At 42.8% G+C, this 14,691-nt stretch overlaps 1 protein-coding gene and 1 long non-coding RNA gene across 5 annotated transcripts in view; one reads left to right on the top strand and one right to left on the bottom strand.

Moving 5' to 3' along the window:
• The window catches only part of Rbm20 (RNA binding motif protein 20), a 181,785-nt gene that overhangs the window by 51,407 nt on the left and 115,687 nt on the right, over positions 1–14,691 (top strand). The gene's annotated exons all lie outside the window — the stretch shown is intronic.
• On the bottom strand, positions 949–4,288 carry LOC124096496 (uncharacterized). Its single transcript, XR_006852865.2, has 3 exons — positions 4,176–4,288; positions 2,856–2,960; positions 949–1,504 (listed from the first exon to the last, which is right to left on the bottom strand). It is a non-coding gene; the product is annotated as an uncharacterized LOC124096496 (long non-coding RNA).

A 14,691-nucleotide genomic window follows, 5' to 3' on the forward strand; every position in this document is an offset into this window, starting at 1 on the left:
GATTTACACAAAGTATTTTTGTGTCTTCCTATATGTACTTAGGGTAATGATGTCCACCTCATTCCACCATCATTCCTACCCCTTTGTCCCCTCCCTTCCCCTCCCTCCCCTTTGCCCTATCTAAAGTTCCTCCATTCCTCCCAGGTCCCCCCACCCCCACCCCATGGCCATTATGAGTCAGCATCCTCATGTCAAAGAAAACATTCGGCCTTTGGTGTTTGGGGACTGGCTTACTTCACTTAGCATTATATTCTCCAACTCGGGATGGTGACCTTTCCTTAGCAGGTTTCTGCTCAGCCCCGCCAGCCAGACCGCTGCAGTCAAAGTGGGAGAGGGAAGGGGAGCCTGTAGTTTAAGGACACTTGGCAAAGAGCCTTCTCGTTTGCTAGGGTTCTGTGATATGTCACTTGGTGTGCAGGGTTCCAAGAACTAGTTGGCCTCTCGACAGGGAACATGATAGAATGTCAGGACCTAAGCTAATGTAAAATATGCTTTGCCCCGCCAAGTCATGCACCAGCAATGGAAGAAGCCATTGGTCATTCACACGTCTGTACCATGTAGCCGAGGGGTCAGCGGATGGGATTCAGCCTTTCCAGAACTATGTGACAATGGAGAGCCAGCACACAATAGCTTCTTACTCAGAACACACCGAGTTTTTAAAAGCATGAGGGAATCCCTTTAAAAATACCAAAAACACATTTTTAAAAGGCACCTGTCTCCTGTCTCTCCCCCACACCTTAAGTGTCACCTGTTTTAAGGGCTGGGGATGTGGCTCAAGCCGTAGTGTGCTCGCCTGGCATGCGTGCGACTCGGATTCGATCCTCAGCACCACATACAAACAAAGATGTTGTGTCTGCCGAAAACTGAAAAATAAATATTGAAATTCTCTCTCTAAAAAAAAAAAAAAAACAAAACAAACTTGCAGCTGACTGGCACCTGATCCCCCAACCTAAAGGGTCAGCTGCAAGTTTCAAAAAAAAAAAAAAAAGTCTCCTGTTTTGTCCTTTCCCCTTCTCCCACTGATTTCTGTGTCTTTGTATTTATCTTGTGCTTTTGGCACCCACACCAGACTTCCAGGTGACAGGGTTGGCGAGGTTGATAGTGCTACATTTTTCCCCATGAGGGCCTGAGATTTAGATAAGGGGAACTAGGGGTTTCATCCAAGTTTCAGACTTGGGCCAGTTAGGGAGTGACACTGGTAATGAGAGTATGATTATTGACCAAAATCATTATGGGGGAGCTGTACCAAGTAGATGTTTGGCTGCCAGATAAAACAACCCAACAAACAGTGGCTTAAACCAGAGGAACATTTATCATCTACTTAACAAGAAGTCTGGGGACAAATGGTCCAGGCTTGGTGTGGTGGCTCAGCAGGGACTTTAGGCTCCAGGGTCTTTCCATCCTTCTGCCTTGCCACATCCCATGTTTTTGTTCTCATGCCTGTGGCTTCCTTGACAGGTGGTGGCAGGGGCTTTAGGACAGCTCTTCACATGCCTTTTGGGAACTAAAGCAAGAATGGGGTGTGGGGAGGGGCCGTGGGCAACATTGACCCTCTCATCTGGTTGAGGAAAATTTCAGAACCTTGTTACAGAGGAAATGCCCTGTAGCTATGAAAATTGACACATAGACCTGAGTCATTTGGGGCCCTGACAGTGAGCTGAGACTCCATTTTCCTTGTCACCATTCTCAACAGCATCCCCAGTGGTTCTATCTCAGAATCACAGACTGTGAAGAATTTCATTTCCTCCTTGTTTCTTCCAGCTCAGAGTTCACAGTTGGGCTTAATTTTTATCAGCTGCTGGGTAAAGTTTGACAGAGAATCAGAGTTCCTGCCTTACAAATTGATGAGGTCTGGTCCTTACTCCTGGTAGCCATTTCCTGATTTCCAAATGGTACATGGCATCAGCCTGGACCACATGGGACATGCTGTTCACAGCAATTTACGATTGAAAACTGTGCGAGCCAGTGCTCCCCCAATTAGCATTAAGTTACAGTGCCCTTCTGGTTGGTACTTTGTTTTTTGAAAAGTATGGGTCTAGCCCTCCTTTGCCCCACTTGGGAAATGGTTTTTCCACGATGGTAATTTGGGTTTGTATGCATGCTCGTCCCCACACACAGGCCTATGTACAAACCTGAGCTCTGCACCATTCTAGTGGGAAATGGAGACAGCGATTTCATGGTAGCTGTCTTTTTGATGAATGTCCCCATGTCCACCCATAGAGGCCGTGACATTCCTGTCTTCCCCACTTGATAATCTGAAAATCTTCTGAGGCAGATTGCCTCGCTATAGGCCTGCCCTAGAATGCCACATAAGTTCTGTGTTTCAGCACCCAGGGCTCACATTCGTGAGCCTTTATAAGAGCCTGTGGGCTTGAAGCTGATAAGTCAGGGAGCTAATGGAGAGCTGTTCCAAGAGAATGAGAGCCAGCAGAGATATGGGCCTTAGTGATAGGGCAGGAGGGCTGCCGAGCCAGGCAATTGAGTGTGAAGCATAAACTGATTACATGGTCTTGTTTCAGTGAGCCTCAGCTTTCCCTTCTTATCCACTCCCAGATGCATTTGCTTTTTATGGCTCCTCACTCTTTCTCTCTGAAATGTGGCCCCAAATATGCTCAAAGCTTCTCTCTGTTTTCCAACCTCTGCTGGCGAAAGTGGCAGGTTGCTCTCAAGTGTTGAAAATATTCATCCACCCACACGGTGGGAGGTTTTACTTTGGAATCCATTAATTCTGTTTATTTCCTTTGAAGTCAAGAGCATGTGGAATTTAAGACTGGCTTTATGATCCTAAGGATTTGTCATACTTTCTTTTGGACTTTGGGAACCTTCAGGATTTAAAGTCTCATCCACCTGCTTACCTTTAGGGGTGAAATGTAGACATCTCAGGAGAGAGAGAGTTCTTGATGCAGATTGCTTAGGTTGGGATCAGAGTCCACAACTTACTGCGGGTTCTCTGGAATAAACTGAAATATGGAGAGGTTCTTAGGAATGAAGCTGCTGTGAACATTTGCTCTTGGTTTCCCTTTAATTTGTAAACAATGAATGATTTTAGAAGAATACACTTAAGTTTTAAAGATACTGCTCAAACTCAATAAATGTTCCACACCTGATTTAAAATTTGTGCTTACCAAGCAAGTTTGCTGATTTACTGTGTTGCATTTTAAACACAAATAAAAGTACCAGCTGGTCACATAGTGTTCTCTTTGTTTTTACAATCACTACGATCACTATTTGTTTCAAATCTGTTTAAACCCAAGAATATCTAGTATTGCATGGATTGGAGACACAAACTGTGTCCGAGGTGGAATTGGAAAATTCTGAACTCTAACAAATTTATTTTCTCAATCGAGTGTGAGTTTCCATGTGAACCTGAAGAGTTAGGAGTTCTCCAAATAACTTTCATGTAAATACCATGTATATTAAATAATAGAAAAATCACAAACACACACACGCACACACACACACACATACAAATTTCAACAGTAATTGCAATCATTATTTAGAACCTAAACAGGCAAAATATTTGTTTTTGTTTACAATGGCTGATGCTTGATAATTAGAAAAGGAGATGTCTTTTAGTCATTTTATTATTGTTTTAAAATTCTCTAGAGACAAGACCCCGCTGGAGTGTCTGCATTGCCTACACTGGGTTTCACCACTAATGGAGTACAAACATCAGGGACTTTGGGATTTTTGTTGATCTGAGCTTAGAGCCCACCTCTGCTGATTTGTAGCTGTGTGACATTGAGTATATTAGCTAAGTGGCCATGTATAGCTGCTGCCTCTGCAAAATGGTAGGTTTTGTGTGGATTAATATATGACCCACACAAAGTGCCTGGAGTCTTGGAAGGTTTTTAAATTTCCTTCTTCATCTTTAGTGAGTGGTTTCTGTGAGTCTCTGGGATAGCTGTGCACCTGGAGGAGGGGGCTCAGGATGACTAGTCACGGAGCTACCTCCCTTTTGGTCCTCTTTCTGACCTCTCCCAGGAAACAAAGCAGTTCTCTGTAAGCAGCATTCATTGAGTGACTCAGAGAAAGCTTGAACAAATTCTGAGCATCTGAGATGTGTCCATTCAAAGTGGAGAAAATTCCACTGCTCTCTCCTGGGCTGAAAGGGTGGGGGGATTTCAGAATGGTGTTGAGCTGTCTATTGGCAAACCCCAGAAATAAAGTGGTACCTCTTGGTTGGGGGAGCCGAGATTCTGCAGCTGTTTCTCCTAATTGAAGAGGCTTGGTTGTGGTCGGGGATGTTAATAAGCCACTTTCCCCTCTTTCCCTGTCCTAACTCTGCCTCCTCCTACTGATAATCACCAAGGAATGTGGTCCAAGCCTTTTGGTGGCTTTCCGGGAGCCTTTTATAGCAGTTAAGAAGGAATTCTCGGTATTCTTATCATGTATAAAAGATTGAGCTATTCTTATGCACCATACAGCTCATGGTGAATAGGGAGTATGTTTAAATGACAGGGAGGCTCTAGGATGGCTACATGGCAATTTTGTGTTGTAAAATGAACCTGTTGCACTTAAAAGGGGCTAAAGAGAATTCTTAATTTTATGCAGTTTAATCTGCCAAGTGATAAGATTTTTTGTTTTTTTAAATGGAAGTCTATTTAGTGATGACTTTTGGGGAGTAATGTAAAGGATGTTCTTTTTTTAAGTTAAAAAAATTGAGAGGGTATTATAAACCTGTCCTGCAAAAGTATCTTATGTCGTAAATAATCTCAGAGATGATATAAAATGGAGCTTAAGATTTTATTTATGCTAAATGATATTCCAGAACGTGGTGTGTTTTTGCAATATTAGCCACATGGCAATTCATTTCAACTGGAAAATACATCAATATACACAATACTAACCAAGGTCAAGCTGAGTTGCCCTGATTTTAAATGTTTATTCTGGCCTTTATTGCCATTCTGCCAATTTATTTCTAGAGAAAGTTACACATTTTTAGAAAAGACAATGAGGGGTTTTAAAGGCAAACATGCTATACTGAAAGCCCATAAAAATATAAAGTAAACGTTTGATAGGCATATATTTAATCTATGTGCATCAGCAAGACTGGCCTCATTCTAGGGTCCCCTGGGCACCATCGCACATGGCTGTAATCCCAGTACTTGGGAGGCTGGGGCAGGATGATTGTAAATTTGCAGCTAGCCTAGATAATTTAGCAAAACCCTGTCTCAAAAAATAAGAAGGGCTGGGAATATAGCTCAGTGGTAGAACAAATAAGGCTTCACTCTCCATGATTGCAAAAAGGTGGGAGACTTTTTGTTTATTTAATGCTCTACTATTACAGTTTTTTTTTTTAAATTTATATATGAGAGTGGAATGCATTACAATTCTTGTTACACATATAGAGCACCATTTTTCATATCTCTGGTTGTATACATAGTATATCAATTCGTGTCTTCATACCTATGGATAATAATGATCATCACATTCCACCATCATTAATAACCCCATGCCCCTCCCTGCCCCTCCAACCCCTCCGCCCTATCTAGAGTTCATCTAATCATCCCATGCTCCCGCTCCCTATCCCACTATGAATCAGCCTCCTTATATCAAATCTACTATTACAGTTTTGACGTTCTTAATACTTTGAAGCCCTTATTTTGTTTTGCAATGGATCTTGCAAATGATGAAGCTGGTTCTATGCAATGACTGCCTGGTAATTCAGCTCCAACTAGTTTTGCAGTTTGGAATTTCCGGCCCAATTCATCAACTACCTAAACATTATAAACTTTTAAATACATTACATATGAATTTTTGAGGATCAGGCATAAGAGCTTAGATATTGCAACTGTTTACAAAGTTCCTAATACTGGGTAAACAGTGTTTTTGAACATTTGAATTTTATTGCATACAATATAAAACTAAAATCTCATTTCTTACCAGTTTCTATTAAGATATGTAGGTTCTATATATTTTTATTAGATAAAAATAAATGACATGAAATTTTTGTTTCCCAAATTATTAATAATGGCTATGGCTGGAATCTGGGATTTCAAAAGTTTTCCACTTCCTAAATTTTATATCTCTGAATTTGAGTTTTTATAACAAGCAAGAGTTATTTTTGTTATTTAAGGTGGGGGGAAGAAACAGTGAGGATTTGAAAAAACAACCCCGTGCATTTGATTTTGATTCTGGAAGACAGTCATTGGGAGTTGGGGTCCTGGGGCATCCGTTCCAAAGCCAATCATAGAAAAAAGTTGGAGAAATGGCTTATGGGAGGCAGGGACTGTGTCCAAGTGGGGAGGTAGGACTATTTGTGGCAGAAAACTTTAGTGGGTGTTTATAATCTTGGGGATAACCTGGGCCCGGTATCCAGTTTTACACAAAGCGTTGATGGAATTTTATTTCATTTTAAGTCCTTGGCTATCAATAGCCGCTCCTTTGTTTTTATCCTCTTCTTGTTTTCTGATATTTTCCTCATGCCTCAACTGTTGGCCCAACCTGCAGCTCTCCTTAGAACCAGGGCTGAGCCAGCCTTCTTCTGAGGTGGGGTCAGGTTCAATGTGAGATAAACAGCTTGGGATTCTAAACCCTTGTTGACATCTCCTCCCCACTGGACAATGTGGCACGGCTGATGCCCTCCTGCTGCTTGTGTAATGGCCAGGATTTAAATGCTGGGATCAGGAGTCAAAGATCCAAGGGATGACCCTGGTATTTTGATGCTGGATGTCTGCCTTTGAGAGGGCAACCCCGCTGGCCTGCTGAGAGCCCTGGAGCAGACACCCTGTGAATCTGGGCTCAGCCCACTCTGGCAAGGGAGACAGCACAGGATGGGGAACTTTTCTTACTCTTCTATATGTGGGCAGGAAATATTTGACCAAAGGTCCTGGCAAATCATATACATAATTTTAAAGGTGAATTATAACTTCAAAAATTAAAAGGCTCAAAGTAGAACCATGTCAAAACCCTTTTGAGTTGAAGAGAATTTATTTTTTAACCTGAGTTCCTTAGAGTCCCAGGGGCTGCTACAAAGGATAAGGGTAGAATCCAGGTCCCTTCTAGGTCCCTACTCCACCCCTCCCAGACCTGCTGTGATCACATCAGCATTATATTTGAGACTCCCATCTCGTGTTTTGCATCAAGAAAGAACTCATTGCTATAAAGTACAAGTGTGAAAAACATGGTATTTGAGCAAATTCTTCCCATGCTGTTTGGCCCCTGGCATGTAGGGTCTCTTTAGTTCTCACATGTGCGTCGATGAGTGAAAGCAGATACCAGGAGTTGGATTATGTCCATATTGAACATTTTCCCTTGCATTTGAGGTCATTTTAATATAACGATAACATTTGTGCTCAGAAGGATGTTTCCTAGTAATCTGGAAATATAAGACTTCAAATTATAATAAAACCCTTCTCTAGCATGTGCTGAGTGCTCACGCTTGTCTGTAACCACATGTGTTCACTCACATGGTCCTCATGGCAACCCCGTGAGGCAGGTACTTTTGTCCCTATTTTACTGCACTTTCTAACTTTAGAGGACACTGACTATTGGGGCTGCCCCACTGGGCTTCCTAAGAGAGCTGCTCTCCCCCTTCAGTCCTCTCTTCTCAGTTAAATCCCAACTTATGGAAGGACTGAGGAGGAGAGGGGAATATCACCTCCCTTCAACTTGACTAAATAATCCTGGGTGTCAGGAATTTTATTCTGTCTGCAATTGCCTGGCACATCCATGAGCAGCATAGCTGTTATACTCTGTGCAGAATATCTTAAAATAGTTGTCAGTCATCTTAGATCATCCTCACTTTGGCATTTATATTTGAAGTATCTTTTCCTTTCTCTTTGAATGCCTCCATTTCCCCTAGGCTACCTCTTATAATATTTCTCTGTTCTGCCCACTGTGTCATGCTCATTCTTCGTTTCTCTTTGTTCTTTTTAGAAATTTATTTATTTATTTTTGGTAGTTGTAGATGGACAGAAGGCCTTTTTTTTTCTTTTTATGCAGTGCTAAGGATCGAACCCAGTGCCTCACACATGCTAGGCAAGTGCTCTGCCACTGAGCCATAGCCCTATCCCTCTCCTTGTTCTTTAGGGTTTTCATATAAGAATCATAGAACATAAGTTGTTGACACAGAGGCTGGACTAACAGCAGATGCAAAGAAGTGGATTTATATACATAGACTCATGGGAAGAGCCCTGGCCAAGAGGTCTGGACACTTGGGTTTCAGGCCTGGCATGGCCACATATCTGCTGTGTGCCTGTACAAATAACGTGCACTAGTGTTAGCTAATATTAAAACCACTGCTGCTTAATTGTTAACCTTTCTGGGCCTCAGTTTCCTCCCTGTTAAGTGAGGGCTGTGGCTTGGATGATGTTCTGAGTCCTCTCCACTCTCATTTTAGATGCAGTAAGATTAATTAGATTATAATCCTGACTAGGGGTAAATGGATAAGGAGCAAGGATTGGGCCTTAAGTCTCCTGGGTTCCTTGTGATATTTTGCTCACTAATTGGACAGAGAAGTTATTTAATAATTTAGTATCGCAAACTCAGCATTTATGGCATTGATAAGGAAACTCTTATTAATTAAATTATGTATCACTTGCCAATTAAGCATTTTGAATGAGCTTTGTGGAGTATTTTGAAAGAGCTTTCACATTTATTAATTTAATATCCATTTAATAACCATTTCCTAAAGTGGGCAGAGCAGATATAACCCAGTTTACAAGTGAAGAACCTGACGCTTAGGGTGGTGGTTATTTTTCGAGGTTCCTGGCTAGTAAGGGAGAAGCCTGGAACCTGAATCAGGGCTCCTTTTCCTGTGCCTTTTCCATGCCACTAAGGGCTGCCTTGTTAGGCTGCTGGGAAGGGTCAGAGACACTTCCTTGTGAAGACTGAGGCTGTTTGGATGTCTTCCCTGGAAGATGCATGTCATTCCAGATCATCCCCCAGGAAGTTGTTAGGATGAAATTTACCCTTTTACCAAGGGGCCTGGGTTAAGCCGGTCTGTGCCTGGGTGAGAGTCGTGGAAGCACTTCTGATCCTGCAGACTGGACGCAGGGAGAGGAATCTGGGGCTTCTGCCAAGCCCACTGAGAAGACACTTGAGCTGTGGCTAACTTGGGATTAAGGAATGATGGGAGACCTTCTTAAGAGAGAAGAGTGTTCCTTCACTCAAGAGCCTGGGTCCTGCCCGTGCTGGGCAGATAGAAATATAATCATATCTGCAGTCCTTGGAGGGCAATGAAGAGGTTTTGTTAAGAAGTAGCTCTTTGGCAGATGTATCTTTGGCAGATGTTGCCAGTGCTGTTGCTGCAACAAAGACGTCTAGGGTAGCACTGTTGCTAATGTGGCACTGTCATCCTGTCTCAGTCGGCTCTTTGCAGAGGTGGCAGTGATGTTGGAGCTAGCCATATGGCCATCCAGGCCCCCAGGAGCTGCCTGAGGGGCAAGACATTGTGGACCCCCAGGGCTGCCAATCTGAGGCTCTCCTGGAAGATCACATTACTTGAGGGCAGGAACTTCTGCCACCAGGGCTTGTTGAGAGACCTGCCGGTGAGCAGCTGCTGGCAGCTGGCAGCAGGAGCTGCTGCCCCCAGCGAGCAGGAGAAGCCATGGGGAGCTGTGGGTGGCCCAGGCCAATGGTAGCCACCAGTGGGAGCAGAAGATAAGAGAGCCAGGCTGGGGAAGTCCTTCCTGGTGGTCCCCAGCCCCACAGAATTGTTGAAGAGGGACAATGTGGTCCATTTTGCAGAGCCCTTCTCAGTGCAGAGTCAGGAAAATCCCTTTCCATCAGTGGGCCAGGTTGAAGACCCAGCAGCTTAAGTTGGGGGCTCTAGCTGGCTTGGATTGTCACTTGGTTCTCCAGTTTCTGTCGGAGCGCTGGCTTAGGGGAAAAAGATTATCCTTGTTGTAGAGACCTTCCCAGATGAGCTTGAAGAAAATATCAGTAATCCAGTAAGTTTTTTAAAAGTATTTTTAAATACTGCTTCTACTTTAATTAGTTTTATTGATTTACTCCCAAATGGTAGGGAAGGTTTCTGCTTCCTGTCATGGTACTGTCTGTAGCACTTTTTCCTCTGTGATGCTGGGAATCAACCCAGGTCCTCAAGAATGCTAGGGAAGTGCTGTTCTACTGAGCAACAGGCCCAGGCCTTGACAGCACTTCCCTGTCAGTCATTTGTCCACTCTGTCCCCAGACATTGGTGGAATACTCTTGGTGGGTCAGGCTGATGTCAGTCTTTGTTGTATTTGACTCATTTGTATACACATCTTAGACCTCTGCTAGATTAAAAGCTGCTTTAAATGAAATTATGATAGGTTAGGTTTATACTTTTGCCACAAAATTCCAGAGGTGTAACATAACATAAAACTTTTTCTCATTTATGTTCCTACCTGGGTTGGTATGGGGAAGATTGGAAAGCCTGCTCCACATAGTACCTTAGGGACCCAGGATGACTGAGGCTTCACCGTCTCACAGCTGTACTAACTGGAATATGTGGCTTTCTCGATCCCTGGTCTCATACCAGGAACTAAATGCTTTAGCTTGGAGGTGACATCCCTTCCACATGCAGCCTGTTGGCCAGAACTCATCATATGGCAGATGTTGCCAGTGCTGTTGCTGCAACAAAGACATCTAGGGTAGCACTGTTGCTACCTACGTTCAAAGTAAGTGTGTGGCCAGCAGGAAACAACTGGACAAGAGTGACCATCAGAAGTCACAACACCAACTCCTTATGTTCTTGGGTCTCTCACTGACTTGAAGCAAGGTTCTCCCAGGAAATCTCATATTCTTTATCTGTAAAGAGGGTAGAATATGAATAACAAAAAGTGAAGTACACTTGGCCCTCAGTATCCATGGATTCTGTAACCTTAGATTCACCAAATGTGGCTTCAAATATCTGAAAAGAAAAATTGTGTTTGAATGGAACATGTACAGACCATTTTTTTCTTGTCATTATCCCTTAAATGATGTGGTAAGAGAACTATTTACATAGCATTTACACTCTCATAGGTATTATAAGTAAACTAGAGATGATTTTACAGTGTACTGTAGGCAGTGCCTGGATGACATTTTATACTAGCAGCTTGGGCATCTATGGGTTTTGGTATGGTGGGGGGAGCTGGAACAAATTCCCTTTGGGTACTGAGGGATGAATGTACATAGCATTAATTGCCCAGTATGGAAAGATTAGTAATAAGTAGCTTACGCATCCTCTGTACGGTCTCTGTTTTTTCCCTTTCTTTGTAATGAGGATGGAATGGTAGGTGAATGGTTAGGCACAGAAACAGCCTTCTGAGCAGGTAACCTTGTAGAAACCAGCCCAAGGCAAGATTTGACCTCATTTCCTGCCATGGAGTAAGTGCAGTGGCTGTGGAACTACCTGTGCCCATGAGCACCACAGGGCCTGGCTTCCCCTGCTGCACAAGCCCCCCGTGAAGACAGCTTTGATTATGCTGCAGCCAGCATAATTTTTAAAATGCACTGTCTACCTGTATGCATTCTTCCCTCATTGAAAGAGTGTAATTTGGGATTGGGGTGATCTCAGTGATTTAATATTACAAGGTGGAGATTATATCCCAGCTTGGAATGAGAGCACAGGAAAGATTGTCAGAACTCAGAAGGCGGGGAGTATTTGAGGAAGCACATATTTGTTGAATAAATGGCTGGAGTATGGAATAAAAGGATTTTAAAATATGGAAAATTTCAGTTTCTAACTGTGCCTGTTACTCTTCCTGTACTTGTATTTGTAAATATCAGTTGACTGAGCTTTTTCATTATTTGTTTGGATTCTCATAAAGAAAGGTTGGCTGGCTGTATTGGTATCTCTTTATCTTATCTCTGTGTCTGGAGGGTGACACTGGCACCCGTGTGGCCATCTTCGATTGTAGGCTTCTGAGGACCAAACTGTGGAATGCCTGCCCCATCCTATTTTCATGGCTCCTTCTTCAGTGTGGAGTCGGTGTTTAATAAATGATGAGGTCGGGGAAGGTGGTCTACCGGGAGTCTTCATATTTGATTCACTACACCGTCATACTTTCGCATTCTTTAGAAGTACTGTTGGGACCTCTCTCATCTTTTTCCTTCACGTCTCATAAATATTCTACCGTTCCCCTCTCCCCTCCACACCCTCTCTTCTTCCTCTCCAGCAAAATTCTATCTGTGCAAATTTCATTTTGTTGTAAGAGTGATAATCTGCAGGGAACTTAAAAAATGTGATAGGTTTACTGAGTTTTTGGATGACAAGCTCTCATTACCCCTTTCACATATGTAGGGCTTACTGCAGAGATGGCACCTATGTCCCTAGCTGCCTACAGCAGCACTTTACCAGAAGTGGAGGGAGAATGGGCTTTGAGGTCTCTCTAAGTTGATCTTAATCCCATCTCTGCCATTGACTAGGTGTGCGACCCTGGGTAGTAACTTCAGATTTTGTTCAGTTCTGGTCTGTAATACAGTATGTCATCTCTTGCTCCGTCTGCCTCCCACACATTTATCCCTCTTCCTCTGGTTCCGGTTTCTTGGGGGAAACTCCTTACCCTTTCCATGTGATCCCAGTGGGGCTGTCAATCACAGAGTCACAAAGAGGGTCTTCTGCCTTCACTGGATTGGACAGGTGACCCAAAGTGTCTGTGCTACTCCACTCACTGAGTGAGGCAGGTACATTGTTCCCAGAGAAGGCCAAACACCATTTCTCCTGGGACTAACAAATAGAGGGAAACAGTTCCTTTTGCACCAAGGTTGCTTTTCAGAGAGGAAAAAATTGGGGGCTTCAGGAAGCCTTTCCATTGGATCTGGTGTTGTCCTTAGAGAATGAAAAAACAACAACAACAACAAAATAAAAACAAACAACCCCAGGGACAAACAGAGGTGGAGCAGGGACCAGACTTCCTCAGGCCCTGCATGGCCCCTGGTTTGTCCCTTTTTTGTTTTAATAACTTTGGATTGGATTTTTGTTACATGCAATTAAGAGCCTGAATCTATGTATATACATTAACATCCTCTGTTTTTTAAAAGCCCTTTAAACTTTATAAGCAATATGTGGGCTCATAATTATAAACATTGCAATACTTTTGAGTTTCCTTAGAAGTATTGAGCAATAGGTAGAGGACTCCATTCTTCCTCATCTCTGCTCAATTTGAATCTTCTCTCCAAAGTGTGACTCCTGGGAGCAGTTTGAGGTATTCCAGCCCTTTTTCTTTGCATTTATATTCATATTTATGTGTACAAATGTGTAATTTATTTCATTTTTAACTTATAGAATAGCATATTACGTGTGTTGTTTCATTACTTCTGTTTTTTGTTTTGTTTTTGTTTTTTTGTTCTTACATGTTAGTACATATAGGTCTGTTTTGTTCTTACTTTATAATTGGGCATGATGGCACAGGCCTGTAATCCCAGCCATTCAGGAGTTAGGCAGGCATATCACAAATCTGAGGCCAGCCTCAGCAACTTAGTGAGACCCTGTCTCAAATTAAAAAAATAAAAATGGCTGCGGATGTAGAGCTCAGTGGTAGAGCACCCCTGGTTCAATCCTGAGTACAAAGAAAAAAAAAGAAAAAGAAAAATTATACTTCATAGATTTGATAATATGATACTTTGCTTAAGTATCCCCCTATTGATGGACATCTAGTTATTCACCCATATTTCTCTTTCTGTTACAACAGTATTGTATCATACATGTGGAGATATTGCTATAGATGGATAGATGGAGTCTTCCAATAGAATAGCTGAGCCATGGCACATATATTTAAAACATTTTGGTAGATTCTGCAAAAAAGTACCCGACTTACCCTTCTCTCCTCCTGCAGAGTACCGGGCAGTTTGTTTTCCCATACTGTCGCCTACACTGAAGGAGCACCTACTTCAATTTTCCTAATCCCCCAAATGAAAAGCACAAGGTGGTTGTTCTTGTACATTCTTCTGAACACAGGCAGGGTGGGACCCTTCCTGGGGGAATTGGTCTCTTGTATTTGCTCTCTTGTTAATTGATCCTCTTAGATTCTGCTTTATAAAAATGTGGTTGTCTTTTTCTTATTGACTCAAATACGTTCTTTTTGCACTGCACATCCCAGCACCATGCTCTTGTAGGTATTTTCTCCTAAGTGTTGCCTTTAGTTTTGTTTGTAAGTGGGTTCTATTTTGTTTTTGTCTCTTGGGTGTATGCGTGTGTAGTTTTAGGTTTTGTATTTTTGTTTTTCTTCAATTGGGCAGACATTTTCAATTTTTATGAATTCCAACCTGTCTGTCTTGTTCCTTACAGTATCTGAGCTTCGTGTCTTGTGTGGAAGGGCTTTTCCTACCCCAGATTACCGAGTGTTTACTCTGTGTATGTTTTAAGGTTTAGATATTTAATCCAGCATTGTCATCTTTACCTGATCTGTAAGTGAGAATTGTAATATGTTCTTCCAGAGGATTCAGTGGATAGCATGTATAAGGGGTCCGCCTCCCTTTTTTCCTGTCTTATTCTGTTTCTGGGGCTGTGACAATTCTCCGTAGACTGAGTGGCTTAAACAACAGACTTTTATTTCTCACAGTTCTGGAGGCTGGGGAGTCCAAGACCAAGCCTCTGGCAGAGTTGATGCCTGGTGAGAGCCCACTTCCTGGTTCATAGACGTACCTTCTCACTGTGCCCTCACATGGTGGGAGAGGTAAGGGAGCTCTGGAGTTTCTTTTGCAAGGGATTTATCCCAGTCATGCCCTCACAACCCAAGCACCTCCCAGAGACCCCCTGCTGATATCCTGCCGCCATCA

This window comes from Marmota monax, unplaced genomic scaffold (genome assembly GCF_021218885.2).
Source record: "Marmota monax isolate L192 unplaced genomic scaffold, Marmota_monax_Labrador192_F-V1.1 WCK01_AAM20220418_F8-fsc00004, whole genome shotgun sequence".
In the NCBI taxonomy this organism is placed as follows: domain Eukaryota; kingdom Metazoa; phylum Chordata; class Mammalia; order Rodentia; family Sciuridae; genus Marmota; species Marmota monax.